This window comes from Schistocerca gregaria, chromosome 3 (genome assembly GCF_023897955.1).
Source record: "Schistocerca gregaria isolate iqSchGreg1 chromosome 3, iqSchGreg1.2, whole genome shotgun sequence".
Taxonomy (NCBI): Eukaryota; Metazoa; Arthropoda; class Insecta; order Orthoptera; family Acrididae; genus Schistocerca; species Schistocerca gregaria.
In genome coordinates, this window is record NC_064922.1 from 754,452,923 (window position 1) to 754,468,687 (window position 15,765).

General features: G+C 40.6%; 1 protein-coding gene across 1 annotated transcript in view; it reads left to right on the plus strand.

Annotated features, from left to right (window-relative positions):
* The window catches only part of LOC126353930 (cationic amino acid transporter 3-like), a 122,105-nt gene that overhangs the window by 88,904 nt on the left and 17,436 nt on the right, over positions 1 to 15,765 (plus strand). The window lies entirely within an intron of this gene.

Consider the following 15,765-nt stretch of genomic DNA (forward strand, 5'->3'; position numbering starts at 1 on the left):
GATAGATATCTGGTAATCATTGTAATTTCAAACATGTGGTATATTGTTGTTGCCCTTATGCAAATGACAGTAGTGGATGGGAAGTAACACCAGGTGTACTCTGTGTTTATGCCCAGGGGACTCATTCAGCATGGTGAATAGGGTATTGTGGCAGTTATGTAGGGTACAAGGCACAAATAACTGTAGATTGTGGTGCATGTTAGAACAAATGTACCTGTCACCTGTGCACTAAGGTCACACTTGCATCTTTCCTTTGACAGGTAGAGAAGGTTGAGCTGCTAGAGTTGGTGATCACATGTGCATGACGTGTGCTTGCATGTTTGAAGGAATGGTTTGTGTTTCTCTTTTTCTGATGAAGGCTGTGGCAAAAATCTTAATGTGCTGGTAAATAAATATTTGACAGATATATTCCTAGCATAACAGTTCATGATGGAAGTAACCTCTCTGGCAAATAAACCTTTGAAGAAACAGAGACTACTGCATAACAGGTATAAAACAAGACATAGGGCTATAGATAAGGAGATGTTCAATAAAACATGTTTGGCTGTCAAGATCACAATGTGTGAAGCTTTGAATGACTACTGTAGCAAACCCATCCACCACTCTAGCTCAGTGATCAGCATTTCTGGCTGCTATGTGTAGGACCCAGGAACAATTCTCAGTACTGCCAAGGATTTTTCCTTGATGGGAGGACTGAAAGAGGGGTGCATACACTTCACCTCATGATGCCAACTGAGGAGATACTTGAGTGAGAATAAAGGCTCCAAGGTCAAGAAATATAACTTCTGAGAGAGCAGTGTGCTAAGCCCGCACTCTTCCATATCACATCCAGCACTGATACCACTGATAGAGGACTGGTTTATCCTGATAAGCCCATCAGTGCCAGAATGTGGAGTTTTCTTTTTTTTCACAGATATTAGTATCAGTTATGTTGAGAAACAGCAGAAATCACCAACACTGAACAAAGCTCCAGGGACTGATGTATCCCTAACAGAATATGAAATTTGCAGCTGAGTTACCCTCTTATCTACTGTAGAGCCCTCAAACAACTGTCTACAAGAAGGGTAGCACAAGTTATCAACAAAACTACCATCCAATACCCTTAATATTCATTTGTTGTAGACTCTAAGAACATATTCTGACTTAATATATAGTATATATATAAGTATAATTTAAATAAAATAGAAAGAAACTTCCACATGGGAAACATATATTAAAAACAAAGATTCCAAGACTTACCAAGCGGGAAAACGCCGGCAGACAGGCACAAGAACAAAACACACAAACACACACACACAATTACTAGCTTTCGCAACCGATGGTTGCTTCTTCAGAAAGGAGAGGGAAAGACGAAAGGATGTGGGTTTTAAGGGAGAGGGTAAGGAGTCATTCCAATCCCGGGAGCGGAAAGACTTCCCTTAGGGGGAAAAAAAGGACAGGTGTACACTCGCGCACACACACACACGCACACATATCCATCCGCACATACACATATGTCTGCTTGTGTCTGTGTATGTGCGGATGGATATGTGTGCGTGTGTGTATGTGCACGAGTGTACACCTGTCCTTTTTTTCCCCCTAAGGGAAGTCTTTCCGCTCCCGGGATTGGAATGACTCCTTACCCTCTCCCTTAAAACCTACATCGTTTTGTCTTTCCCTCTCCTTCCTGAAGAAGCAACCATCGGTTGCGAAAGCTAGTAATTCTGTGTGTGTGTTTGTGTGTTTTGTTCTTGTGCCTGTCTGCCGGCGTTTTCCCGTTTGGTAAGTCTTGGAATCTTTGTTTTTAATATATGAGTATAATTTCATATCTTTAACAGAATGATAATCCAGCATGTATTCCAGAAACTTTGATCATATGAAACCCAACTCAGACTTTTCTCACATGATATACTGAAAGGTATGAAGCAATTCGGTTAGGCAGATGCAATATTTCTTGATTTCTATGCTGATTATTAAGAATACAGTCGTATGAGGATAAAGCAAAATGTATGTGTGAACTGAAGATTTCTTGGTATGGAGGATGCAGCATGTTATCTTGGATGGAGAGCCATCAACAGATGTGGAAGTAATGTCAAGTGTGTCCCAGGGAAGGGTGCTGGAACCACTGCTGTTCATATTGTATATTAATGATTTTGCAGGCAGTATTAACAGTCAGACTTCATACAGATAATGCAGTTGTCCATAATGAAATACTACACTATTTACTCAAAAGTATCCAGACATCTGGAAGTATCCAGACACCTGGCTGAAATTACTTACAATACGAGATCGTGGTGTCCTCTGTTAGTAACACTGGAATTCAATATGGTGTTGGCCCACCCTTAGCCTGGATAACAACTGGAAGGGTTACTGGGGAATGGCAGCCCATTCTTCATGGAATGCTGCACTGAGGATAGGTATTGATGTCAGTCATTGAGGCCTGGCATGAAGTCAGCATTCCAAAACTCGCAAAGGTGTTCTGTAGGATTCAGGTCAAGACTCTGTGCAGGCCAGTCCATTATAGGATGTTATTGTCATGTAACCTCTCCGCCACAGGTCATGCATTATGAACAGGTGTTCGATCATGTTTAAAGTTGCAGTCATCATCCGTGAATTGCTCTTCAACAGTGGGAAGCAAGAAGGTGCTTTAAACATCAGTGTAGGCCTGTGCTGTGATAGTGCCATGCAAAACAAAAAGGGGGGCAAGCTCCCTCCATGAAAAACATGACTGCGCCACAACACCACTGACTCCGAATTTTACTGTTGGTACTACACACGATGACAGAGGATATTCACTGGGCATTCACCATACCCACACGCTGCCATCAGATTGCCACACTGTGTACAATGATTTGTCACTCCACACAACATTTTTCGACTGTTCAGTTGTCCAATGTTTATGTTCCTTACACCAAGTGAGGTGTTATTTGGCATTTATCGGTGTGATGTGTGGCTTACGAGCAGCCTCTTGACCATGAAATACAAGTTTTCTCACCTCCCACCTAACTGTCATAGTACTTGCAGTGGATCATGATGCAGTTTGGAATTCCTGTGTGATGATCTGGATAGATGTCTGACTATTACACATTACAACCCTCTTCAACTGTTGACAGTCACTGTCGGTCAACAGATGAGGTTGGCCTGTATGCTTTTGTGTTGTACACGTCCTTTCACATTTACACTTCACTATCACATCAGAAACAGTGGACCTAGGGATTTTTAGGAGACTAGAAGTCTCACGTACAGATGAATGACACGAGTGACACCCAATCTCCTGACTGAAGTCTGTGAGTTCCATGGAGTGCCCCATTCTGCTCTCTCACTATGTCTAATGACTACTGATGTTTCTGCCAGTACCTCATCTCCTACCTTCCAAACTTTACAGAAGCTCTCAACAACCACATAGGATATCATCAGCTGAGTGCTAAGCTGCTGATAGCTGATTGTGGATTTAAGGAGGATAAACATCTAAGGTCATCATTCTCCTGTTCATCTCCCCCCCCCCCCCTCCCCCTCCCCCTCCCCTTGCCCTTTTCCACTTTCCAGGATGGAATCAGTGTGCTATACCTGTCAGAATCTAGAGTAAATTCTATTTGCAAGTGTGAGGAAATGTTTTAAATGTTGGCATAGCATATATCCGATGTAGGATATCAATCTGAAATTCACCTGCTGGGATGTGAGAAACCACCTAAAACCACATCCAGGTTGCAGATTCAAACATGAGCTGCTGCTCCTCCTAATCCTGGAAGCAGGTGCTGTAACATTCATGGTTATCTGAGCAGGTCAGAGTACTAAAAGAACTCAGTATTTAAACAATATTTAAATGTGAGACCTTAACTTTTCCCGGTGAATCGAATGTTCAAATAACTTACGGGTTTGCTGCCGGATGACGTCGTTGGACACCGCCGATATTTTGACAGGAGCACACCCTGCCATTCTCAAGGCACAAATGCAAGGAAGAAAAATGTGCAAGCAAATTTAATACCTCGGTTCATAGAGGAGAAACAAGGAAGATAGCACACACAGAACAAGTGTCAACACAACCAAAGATAACCCACGTCAGAAATATCGATAGTTACTATTAATCACCAGGTGAGGTAGCACTAATTTTGTCCCTCTGTTTTTTTAGGAGAGACAGAGCCAGATTCCAAGCAGCATTTAAACAAAATCCACCATCTCTGTTAATAAGGTTTCTTGATAGTCTGATTTCAACAGCTTCCTTAATAACACTATCCCAACACGGAGATTCTGGCTTGCACGTCAAACTATTATTTAAATATTTAAATGAACAAGTAAGTTGCATTAATATTTGGTGAATGCAAAAGTATCTACCCACCACCACTTGCTACAGCATGAGTATACACAATCTATTTTATATGTGATCAAGTACACCTAGGAACTACAAAAAGAAGCATTAACACTCAACTTAATGAACACAGAAGCAACTGTTGTCTGGGAAACATAGATAAAGTGGCTGAAGTAGATCATGTGATGGGAGCAGGAAACCAACAAATTTGTTTCCCCAGTACTGCAGTTTTATCAAGAACCAACTGTTAGTGTTCCAGGATGTACAGAGAAGGCATACTAATTCAAAAGAGAAGTAATTTAACAGAAAAGAAGAAGGACTGAAACTAGACAAGTTCTGGGCTAAACAAAATAAACAGCACCAACTCTTCCTCATCACAGGCTTAGTAACAAATCTTGGCATGACCCCAATAGCTGTTGACCTCACAACATTAGTGTTTCTTGGATGCATGTAAACAGCTTGGCTTGCTGATTGTTTGAGTTTGGAACTGTCACCTTAGACTTTTAGCCTTTGATGATATCTCCAGCATTGGGAGGGGAAGCTTTTGATGTAGAAATATATCTTGAACCATGACATAAGGCCCATAGAAAAGGATTCATCAGTGACATGAATACTAGCTATGAATGTGTGCACTGTATCCTCCTACATACACCTATTTAAAAACCAGTATTAAGTGGAGATTCTAGAAATATACCTCAGCCCCCTATGTATCACTCCCATAGGGACCAAAAAGTCAAAATTAGACTAACTACAGCACTCAGAGAGGCACACAATCAGTTATTCTTCCCACACTCCAAGTATGATTGGAATGGTAGAAACTGTAACATAAGGTAAAAAAGCTATGCACCTTCGAAGTTGTTTGCAAGATATATACATGACGTTAAAAAAGTGTCAGATATTGAGAGCTGATAGTAACCATCAAAACAAGAAAAAAGTCCAATAAAATGGGCTGTAAAATGCATTAATTAAGAGCTATGGGCACACATTCATCTTTCCCACTGTCAAGCACATCTCTTCTATTGAACAAGAGCTCATAGCTCATAAGGTATGAATTTCAGAGCCCATGTTTACTGGACATTTATTTATTATTTCCGTCCATACTTCCTCCTCCAAAATATGGACTGCAAAGAACTTGCATTAGAAGAGATGTGTTTCACAGCACTGAAGATGAACAATTGCTCAAAGCTCTTAAGGCATACATTTTAGATTCCATGTTCATTGAATTTTTTTCTTGTTTTAATAGGTACTACCACCTCTCAAAATAGTCAACTCATTTTTAACACCCTTTGTGTAGATTTAGATGGTATGTCAGGAGTGATTTGATGGTATCTACAAGAATTCAGTCAGAAAGTTGATAAAATGGGGAAACATAATGTGTTTGAAATGATTTATTTGCAACAGATACAGTTCTGTGAGATGTTGCTAATAGAGTGAAGTATCCAACCTCAAAAACCAGTTGTGAATATCCTTGCCTCAAAACATTTTGATCTGGCACTTACTCTTTTTCTACAACTACTTTGGAGCATACGTGTCATATTTTTCTTTCCTTCTCATTTTTGTCCAATACCTGCCAGCTCTTAAAGTAGTCATCTTCCTTCATCCTTCATAAATCTGCCTATCTTACTTCTGCTGGCCGTAAGACTATAATTAAGTAGCTCATTTCTTTTGTTTTCCATTCACGGTCTGTTATCGTCTACTGTGAATCGAATAGAGCAGAATATTTATTGTCACATAATGTGTTATATGAAACATTGGTGACTCGTGAGTGAATACAGATGTATGCCTACATAGATATATGTCGCTAATCTTGTAGGGACATGAGACGATGGCTTAGTTTGCTGTGCTCAGCATGTGGACTACAGATGGCAGTTATTGCATTCAATAATTCGCTGCTCTGAGTTCACATACATTGCTTCCATCTATTCTGTGTAATAACCTCCAATAGGAGAGAGGATATGAACATTTAGTTCTCTCAGCAGTAGTGAAAGAACTAGATAGTAGTAAATAACAATAGAATAATTAAGTGCTAGATCACGGAATTCACAGAGCATCCGCACTGCGGAAAGAAATAAACACAAGGCAGCTCCCCAAATGCCAGGTACATGAACTCCTTGACATTCTGTGGCAATCAGCTGATTGTGCATGCTAAGCATGCGATCTCAAGTGGTAGCTACACCAGCCCCCTAAGGAGAAGCGAAGCTTCACCAGCATCCACCGGGCTCAGCGTCATTTAGGAATCTTGAAGAAAAATGTACATGATGACCAGGCTGTATCTGGCATAGAGGCTGTGGCACTGGAGAGATGGGAGGCAGCCAACTATGTTTAGATGACAGTGGAGGTGGGTGACATGGCTATGGAGTAGTGTGTTTTCTAACACAATTGCAGCCTTTAGGGGGTCACTGGAAACATTAAGCTGTCTGCCAATGATTAAAATGCCCAATTTCTTGTTATGGTGGAGCCAGGTCATGGTGGGGGTTACTACAAGGAGGCATATGTGCTGGTCTGACACCATTTCTATGGAGCAAGACATTAGTACTGTTGGACAGTTCCTGTGTAGAAATGTTGATGTAAGCCATAACAAAATACGGACCAGGATCGGATACGTGCTCCCTCAGCTGTGCTATGAAATCTGGCAGATGTGAATCACTTCCTGTTGAGGTGTGTATATTGACAAAGTCCCCTGGCAGCTACTGTGTCTTGCCATTTACCATTCTTGTCACTGCTACATCAAGATCTGGCTTACACACTGCATGCAGGCCAAGTAGGACAAATAGGAAGATTCGGTCCACTTAAAACATGAGCACCATCTTAAGAGTTCTGTGCCATCACTCCTCATACCAGTTGCTGGCCAGGTGGTAGCTTGTGGTAGAATGGTGGGCTGCACTCCAAAACTTGCTGAGATGCACAAATAGCTCCTACTCAAACTGGTGCCATCTGTCAATAGTAATGTGTAGTGGGCAACAATAATGCGCAACCCACTGAGACGTGAATGCTGTTGCCAGTGTCTCTGTGGAGTTGTTGTCCACTGGAATTGCTTCTGGCTAATATGTAAATCTGTCTGTGATTGTCAGCAAATAATGTTGTCCATTTGGCTATAGCAGGGTTCCCAAAAAGTCAATATGAACATGAGCATATCTCTAAGTTGTCTCCAGAAAGTTTCCATTGAGTGTGTGGACATGGCACAAAACTTTACTATGCTGGCAGCCTAGGCATGCACAAGCCCATTCCTGGTAACACTTCTGTAGTCTGCGTCATACATAATGGGCATGGACAAGTTTAAGCATTTCCCCTGACTCCTAGTTTGCAGAGGTTGTGAAGGCTATGAAAAAGGGGTTTGCAGAGCTCTTCTAGCACATACAGGCAAGTCTTTCCACTGGTGGTGTCACAGTATAATTGCACATCTGTTCCTGGCACATTTAGAAATTTGAGTTGAAGGCCTCCCTCAGTATCTTTGAGTATGTCATGGAGCTCCTGATCAGATTGTTGTACAAGGAGTCAGCTACACTATTAATCAGTCTTGAGACATGCTGGATATCTGTTAATAATTGTGCTGCAGAGTCAAGTTTGCTGCAATGTCTGGGCAAGTACTTGTCATTGGTTTGGTGGAAGGTATCAGAATAATGTCTGGGGCTCATCCAAGATCATCTTGTAGACAAATATATAAAGAACTAGGGATATTGCCAGTAGCTTCACAATATATATACAGCCTAATGAAATTTGTTGTTAGTAACCCAGATCACTTCAGAATTAATAGCACAGTCCACAGCTACAATACTAGGAGACAGGGTGACCTTCACTACTGTTCATTGAATTTGACATTGGCACAAAAGGGGGTGAATTATACTGCCACAAAGATTTTTGGTCAATTGCCAAACAATATCAAAAGTCTGACAGACAACCAATCGGCATTCAAAAGTAAGTTAAGGGAATTCCTGAATGACAACTCCTTCTGCTCCATAGATGAATTTTTAGACATAGGCCAAAGAAATACAGTAAGCATTAACAATTGTACCGTATATAAGACTAACAATGATTATTTTGGATAAATGAATCTTGTGTACTTTGACACATTCCACATCGTTACGAAAGAATCGTGTTCATGATCCATGGAACAAGTAATATAACTAACTAACTAACAAGAGAAAATTTCTCTCTCTCTCTCTCTCTCTCTCTCTCTCTCTCTCTCTCTCTCTCTCTCTCTCTCTCTCTCTCTCTCCCCCCCCCCCCCCTCTCTCTTTCTCTCTAATGTTCATCCCTGAGCTTGGTTAAAAGGAGTTGACCTAACCACCTTGATAACATATTCCTCACCTAACACTGGTTCTTGAAGCTCTATAACTCTCTCCCATGGGTCAAGAAAACCTGTCACCATTCATGTTGCCATCCTTTCACTATTTCAGTATCCCCTGGTAGTCCTGTTTGGAATGAATCCAGCATATTTCAGCAATATTCTATTGGTGGGTTCCTCAAGTGATTTGTAAGTAATTTGTGTTGTAAACTGATACCATTTTACCCATATCCTACCAATGAACCAAGATCTGCCATCTGCATTACCTATGACTGGGCTTAAGTGATGATCCAGTTTCATAAGCACATATATCATTACACCCAAGTACTCCATAAAATGATATGAGATTGCAGACTAACAGTTCTCATATATAATCTTCAATTGTTCTGGCATTGATATTATTGCCCACACCTTTCCATGACTTCTAAGGCACCACCAAGCCACAACACCAAAGCATAAACAGCCCTCCACAGCAGGTGGAAGTGCTGACTACCTAATAATGTATCCAGTTTTCACAAACATCTTTTATTGACCTGAATGTTTAGAAGTGGTAAATGCTATTCCACAGAACTTACATGTCACACCACACTCCTACCCACAGTTGAGAAATGGCTATCCTACCACTTATTGTTGGCACGCACTTCCAGTTTTTTCACAGTTACCTGTTTGATTTTAATATCATTCCCTCAGTTTATTCTCCCACACATATTTCTTCATTTTAGATTGTCCGGTCACTCATCATCAGGTGTAAGGTATCAGTGCAGGTGAGTAAATACCAGATACTCAGATATTAAGTCACTCAGTACTTTGAACACCTGGAGCAATAAACTCTTCAAAATAAACAGTTAAACTGAATCTGCTTATTGCACAGAAACTTACTTTTATGCTTCATACAAATACATTATTTCATTCAGCACTCCAGCCACAGTACCACCTGCCATGCTCGCCCCTAAATGACTCCATCTAAATGAAAGACCACAAAAAAACAAATTGGTTGGGGAAGTTTGAACAATTCTTTATATTCCAGTAATGATTTTTTTTATTATCTCCCTATCACTTCCTTGAAATATGAGAGTTTTCCCCAGTGTGCAGCTAAATTGACAGGTTGTGATGCTTTAGAGCATTTCATATTGATATTCCTATCCAACTTTTCTTCCTCCCCCACTTCCAGTTTGATTATCTGTGCTTCTCATGGTAGATTGACTTTCATTGACCCAAAATTATTCTCCCTAACTGGCACTACCTGGCTTCCACCAACCTCTTTTATACATGATAAACAAGGTACAAAACACTGCACTTTATCTAGATGCTCATTTTCTACACAGGGCTAAACTACACACAAAGTAATGGCAAATGTGTGTTTGCATCTATCCAGACTAACTTCATTGTACCTTTCGGTATTTTATCCCATGAGTAGTACGTAAGGAATCATGCAGGCAGTTTAGTTTGCTTCCCCTGAGACAGGGATGAGGCATGTGAGATTTTGGTTTTTCTGGAAGCAAAACCCAAACAAAATTAAATATAATTCAGCTCAGCTTTGTGCCATTCCAGATGACTTTGGCGTGATTTCTACTCAGAAAACCCAGCCCAAATATGACATCATAGCAATTGCTAACTCAAGGAAGTACTTTCACACAAGCCCAAAAATCTTTTCCTCTCACTCAGAACTGGGTGAATGAATACTACCACCACATATGCCATTTAATCCACAATGAGTTGGGTTCAAATTACTTATTTGAAATACACCCTCATTTGCTGTAGTTATCTTTGATACATACCCAGTAAAAATTTACACCTCCTTACTCCTACACAGCCAGTCAAACTGTAGTCTGCCATTGATTCAGCACACAGGTACCCTGTGTTCACATTTACTGAGAATACTCCACAATGACCACACTGTTATCTTTGATGTTTAACATCACTGTGCAATCTCTAACCTGCAACCACCTTCCCTGTTCTTGTGAAAACATGAGCTGAGATTCCCATTCTAAGTGTCCAGTTTGATTACACTTCCCACTCCCACACTGAGATTTCCTACAGTTTTGCTGAGTGTGACCACACTAACCACACTGATAGCAGACAATCTCTGCATTAAAAACTACCTTCTTTTCCCGAGTTCTGGTCATTGCATCTGTCTCTGCTAAAGTTATGGACCGTAGAATTTCAGCTTGCACTTTATGAGACATTTTGGCCAGTAAACTCCCCAAGAATTCGTCTAGTGCTCTCTGTCGCACGTAATGAAAAATGGCCTCATTGATGTCATTGTGTATTAGCTCATATGCATTAATATTAAACTCCCTAATCCTGTTAACAAAACTTTCCATGGATTCCCCTTGTTTTCGATTTATACTATTAAGCAGCTCATGATAAAACTTAGATGGTCCCCCTCCCCTTCCTATATCATTACCGGCCGGTGTGGCCGAGCGGTTCTAGACGCTTCAGTCTGGAACCACGCAACCACATGCTTTGAGCATGGATGTGTCTGATGTCCTTAGGTTAGTTAGGTTTAAGTAGATGTTAAGTCCCATAGTGCTCAGAGCCATTTTGAACCTGTGCCATTCCTACATCCTTCCAGGATGTCATGGAAAGATTGAGCTTTCAAAAGCTTCTCACTTTTGTGAGCTGGCAAAACACTTTCATTTGGCTACAGCTGTATCTTCTTTGATTGCTCTGAGAGAAGGCTCATCAAACTAGAACACATGAAACATTAGTTCCTTTTATTACATAAATGAATAAAAGATTTACCTAACTTTGACACACTTCTTTGTCACAGGAGTACTGGATAATTTACAACTGTCACGGGATAGCAAAGAATCACATGATGCTCTAATTAACAGACTGTTCTCTTGTGGTACAATGTTCAACACTAAGAATTTTTCAGGAAATTATCTACATGTTGGTCCTAGACAACGGTGTTGGCTACTAAAGCTGATATCTCAAAGTGGGGAGAGCTCTTGCCAGCCTGACACTATGTTGACCTCAGTGTGAGGGCACTGTCATGCTGAGAGGGAAGGTGTGGTCTTCAGTAGTGCCTTCCATACATCACTGCAGATTGCAGGGAGCCTTCTCTAATATCTGTGGAACTGATTTGTGTTGCCAGCATTGGTGTGGAATGCGATCTCTGTTTGATACCGGCTCATGCCATATCACATATGCCCTATCATACCCCATCAACTTTAATCAAGCCATAGTTAATAATTACTCTTCACTCCCCAATTTTACAACTGCAACTAAATTGTCTATAAAAGAACCATCCTTCCCTGATTTGCTTGAAAAAGTAGTTGCTAATGAGCCGGTGCTGGTGTTTAACATAGGCAGAGATAAGTTGGGATAAGAGCATGCCCATCTACATCTACATCTGCATGTCTACTCTGCAATTTATACTTAAGTGTCTGGCAAGGGTTCATCAAACCACTTTCACAATGTTTCTATATCATTCCACTCTTGAACAGTGTGTGGATAAAATGAACTCGTAACTCAGTCCATGTAAGCTCTGACTTCTCTTGTTTTATTAAAATGATCATTTATTCCTACATGTATGGGTGTCAACAAAATATTTTTGCGCTTAACGGAGAACATTGGAGATTGAAATTTTATGAAAAGATCTCACCAAAATGAAAAATGCCTTCATTTGAATGATTGCCACCCCAAATCATGTATCATATATGTGAGACCCTCTCCCCTGTTTTGCAATGAGACAGAACGAACTGCCCATCTCTGAACTTTTTCTATGTCCTCCTTCAATCCTATCTAATAAGGATCTCATGAGCAAAGCAATATTCTAGCAGAGAATAGACAAGGGTAGTGTAGGCATTCTCTTTGATAGATCTGTTGCATCTTCTTCTAAGTGTTTTGCCAATGAAACACAGTCCTTGGTTCATCTTTCCTATAATTTTACCTATCTGAAAATTCCAATTTAAGTTGTTTGTAATTATAATTCCTAGGTATTTAGTTGTACTGACAGCCTGGAGATTAATGTAATTTATCATGTAACCAAAATTTTACAGGATGACTTTATCAAATAGTAAATGAAAGCATCATCTGCAAGCAATCTAAGATAGCTTCTCAGATTGTCACCTAAATCCCTTACATAGATTATGAACAGCAGAGGGCCTATAATGTTTCCTTGGGGAATACCAAATATCACTTCTGTTTTATTTGATAACTTTCCATCAGTTATTGTGAACTCTGACGTCTTCGACAGAAAATCATGAATCCAATTGCACAACTAACATGATGCTCCATGGGAATGCAATTCGATTATCAGCTTCTTATGAGGAATAGTATCAAAAGCCTTTTGAAAATCTAGAAATATGGAACCAATTTGAGATCCCCTGTCATCAGCACTCATCACTTCATGAGAATAAGGAACTAATTGTGTTTCACAAGAATGATAATTCCTGAAGCTCTGCTGACTCAGTGTCAATGGCTCATTATCCTTGAGGTAACTCATAATGTTTGACCACAGTTTATGACCCAAAAACCTACTGCAAATCAACATCAGTGATATTGGTGTGTATTTCATGGGATTATTTCTAGTTCTTTCTTGAGAATTGGTGTGACCTGTGCAATTTTCCACTCTTTAGGTATGGATCTTTCCTTGAGTGAGTGATTGTATATGACTGCTAACTAAGGAGCTATTACGTCAGCATACTCTGAAATGAATGTAATAGGTACAATCTGTACTAGAAGATGTACCTTTACTAAGTGATTTAAACTGCTTCACTACACCAAGGGTACCTACTTGTAAGTTACTCATGTTGCCAGAAGTTCTTGATTCAAATTCTGGAATATTTACGTTGCTTTCTTTGGTGAAGGAATTACAGAAAACTGTATTTAGCAGCTCTGGCACTGTCATTGGCAACATTACCATTGCTACCATACAGTGATGGTATTGACTGTGTCTTGTTACTGGTATACTTCATACATGACCAGAATCTCTTTGGATTTTCTCCCAGATTTCGAGACAGAGTTGCATTCTGGAAACTGTTAAAAGCATCTTGCATTGAAGTTCACACTACATTTTGAGCTTCTGTAAAATTTGGCCAACCTTGGAGATTTTGCATTCTTTTAAATTTTAAATGCTTTTTTCATTATTTCTGCAACATTGTTCTGACCTGTTTGGAATACCAAGTGGGAAGTGGGAGGGGGTGGGGTCCATTCCATCCATTGCTATTGATACTATTTCTCTGAATCCAAGCCACATCTGGCCTACACTTTTTATAGTTAGTTTAGAGATAATGGAGGCTGTCCTCTAGGCAGCTGTCTAGTGAATTTTTATTTGTTGTTTTAAATAGATATATTTTGTGTTTATTTTTTGTGGGTTTGGATGTTACAGTGTACGGTCTCGCTACAGCAATGTTGTAGTCACTAATCCCAGTATCCATCATAATGCTCCCTATTTGGTCATTGTTATTTGTTGCTGAGAGGTCACATATCTTTTTGCAACCATTTACACTTTGAGTGGGCTCCTGAACTAATTGCTGAAAATAATTTTTGGAGGAAATATTTATTAGGATTTCTGTGCATACAAAATCACAGGAACTATCTACTTCATTTTCGCCACAAGATAGATTACTTCTAACAGCAACTAACACACCACAATGAACAGTATTTAATCTATCCTTTCTGAGCACCATTAGGTCTTTTGTAAAATTTTTGGCTGAACTTATCTCCAGCTTCAGCCAGCTCTCAGTACCTTCAATGATTTGTACTTTAGTGGTTTCTGTTTGTGCCTGGAGCTCCAGCCCTTTCCCAGTCCAGCCGTGACAATTTACTACTGTAATATGTAATGTTCCTAGGTCAAACCTTGCCCTGTATTTTCCCTACACCCTCTGAGACTGAAACCATTTTTGCTTTTTCCTTAGACCACTGCACACAGCCCCCAATACCCATGTACCTGTCTCCTATGTGTAGTGGACCCCAAACTTATTAAGTGGGACCCAATACCCCACCACACTACCATGCAAGTGGAATAATCTGCAGCCTGCATAGCCACAGAAGCATCTGAGCCTCTGATTCAGACCCTCCACTCAGCTCTGTACCAAATGTCTGCAATCATCCCTGTTACTAATGTTACAAATGGTGAGCTCTGCTTTCGTCTCACAAGCCAGACCGGCAGTCTTTACTAATTTAGCAAGGTGGATGAAACCAGAGACACTCTCTTTTGATCCAAAGAGGTACACATCATTAGTACTGACATGAGCCACCACCTGCATTTATCTGCCAATTATCTACACCCTGTGCTCTCCATGGCATCTGGAAGAACCCATTCCACACCTCGGATGATGCCCCAGTATGCACACTAAATGCACATTGGATTTCTTCCCCTTCTTGGCAGCCATGTCCCTAAGGGCCCCATTTAGATGCCTACCATTGGAGCTCCTAAGTATCAATTATCCCAATCTCTGTGGCTGCCTGGATCTTGCAGGCTGAGAGGCTTCCACTACAAAAGGAAAAGCAACAGCATCTGGCTCAGGATCTTCATTAACCACAGAGAGCACCTTAAACCTACTTGTCAGATGCACTAGGGAGACATTTTAATGGGTCCCCCAGAAAGTCTTTCACTGCCTCCCATATCTTGGGATGACTCCCAGTTGACAACAGGTGAAGGGTGAACCTCATGTGGGCAGTAACTCAAGCATCATCGTTAGTGGGCCAATTGGGGGACCATGTTATATGTGCTGAGTGCCCTCAGATCTGCATGTGCATCAGCAACAGCCTCAAACTGCACCACCTGGAACTGTGAGTGATGGCCTACATGTGAACATGACAGTCACAGTCTCTCTCCATACTGAAGACAATGGAACTGTACATTACACAGTTAGTAAAAATGCTAGACTGCTGAGTAAGCACATGTACATGCAATAAAGTTAAGGATTAAACTGCTAATTTATTGTCAAGCCTGCCCAATGGTCAGTAGTTACATTTGCCAGAGTGGCCATTGCAGTTGCGATGCACATCGTCTGCAAAAGCATCCATGATTACAGTAATATCATTGGTCATTGATTGGGCAGATGTGCTGCTGCTCCTACAGTGGCAGCATGATGTGCATGGTGTGGTATGCTTTCAGCAACAGGCCCTTGCCTTTGTCTTGCATTGTTACATACTAGAACACTGTTAACATGGATCTTTGATTCCTAGCAGAACTCTTGTCTGAAAGAAGTATGAATGAGCTGTAGAAATAGACTATAGG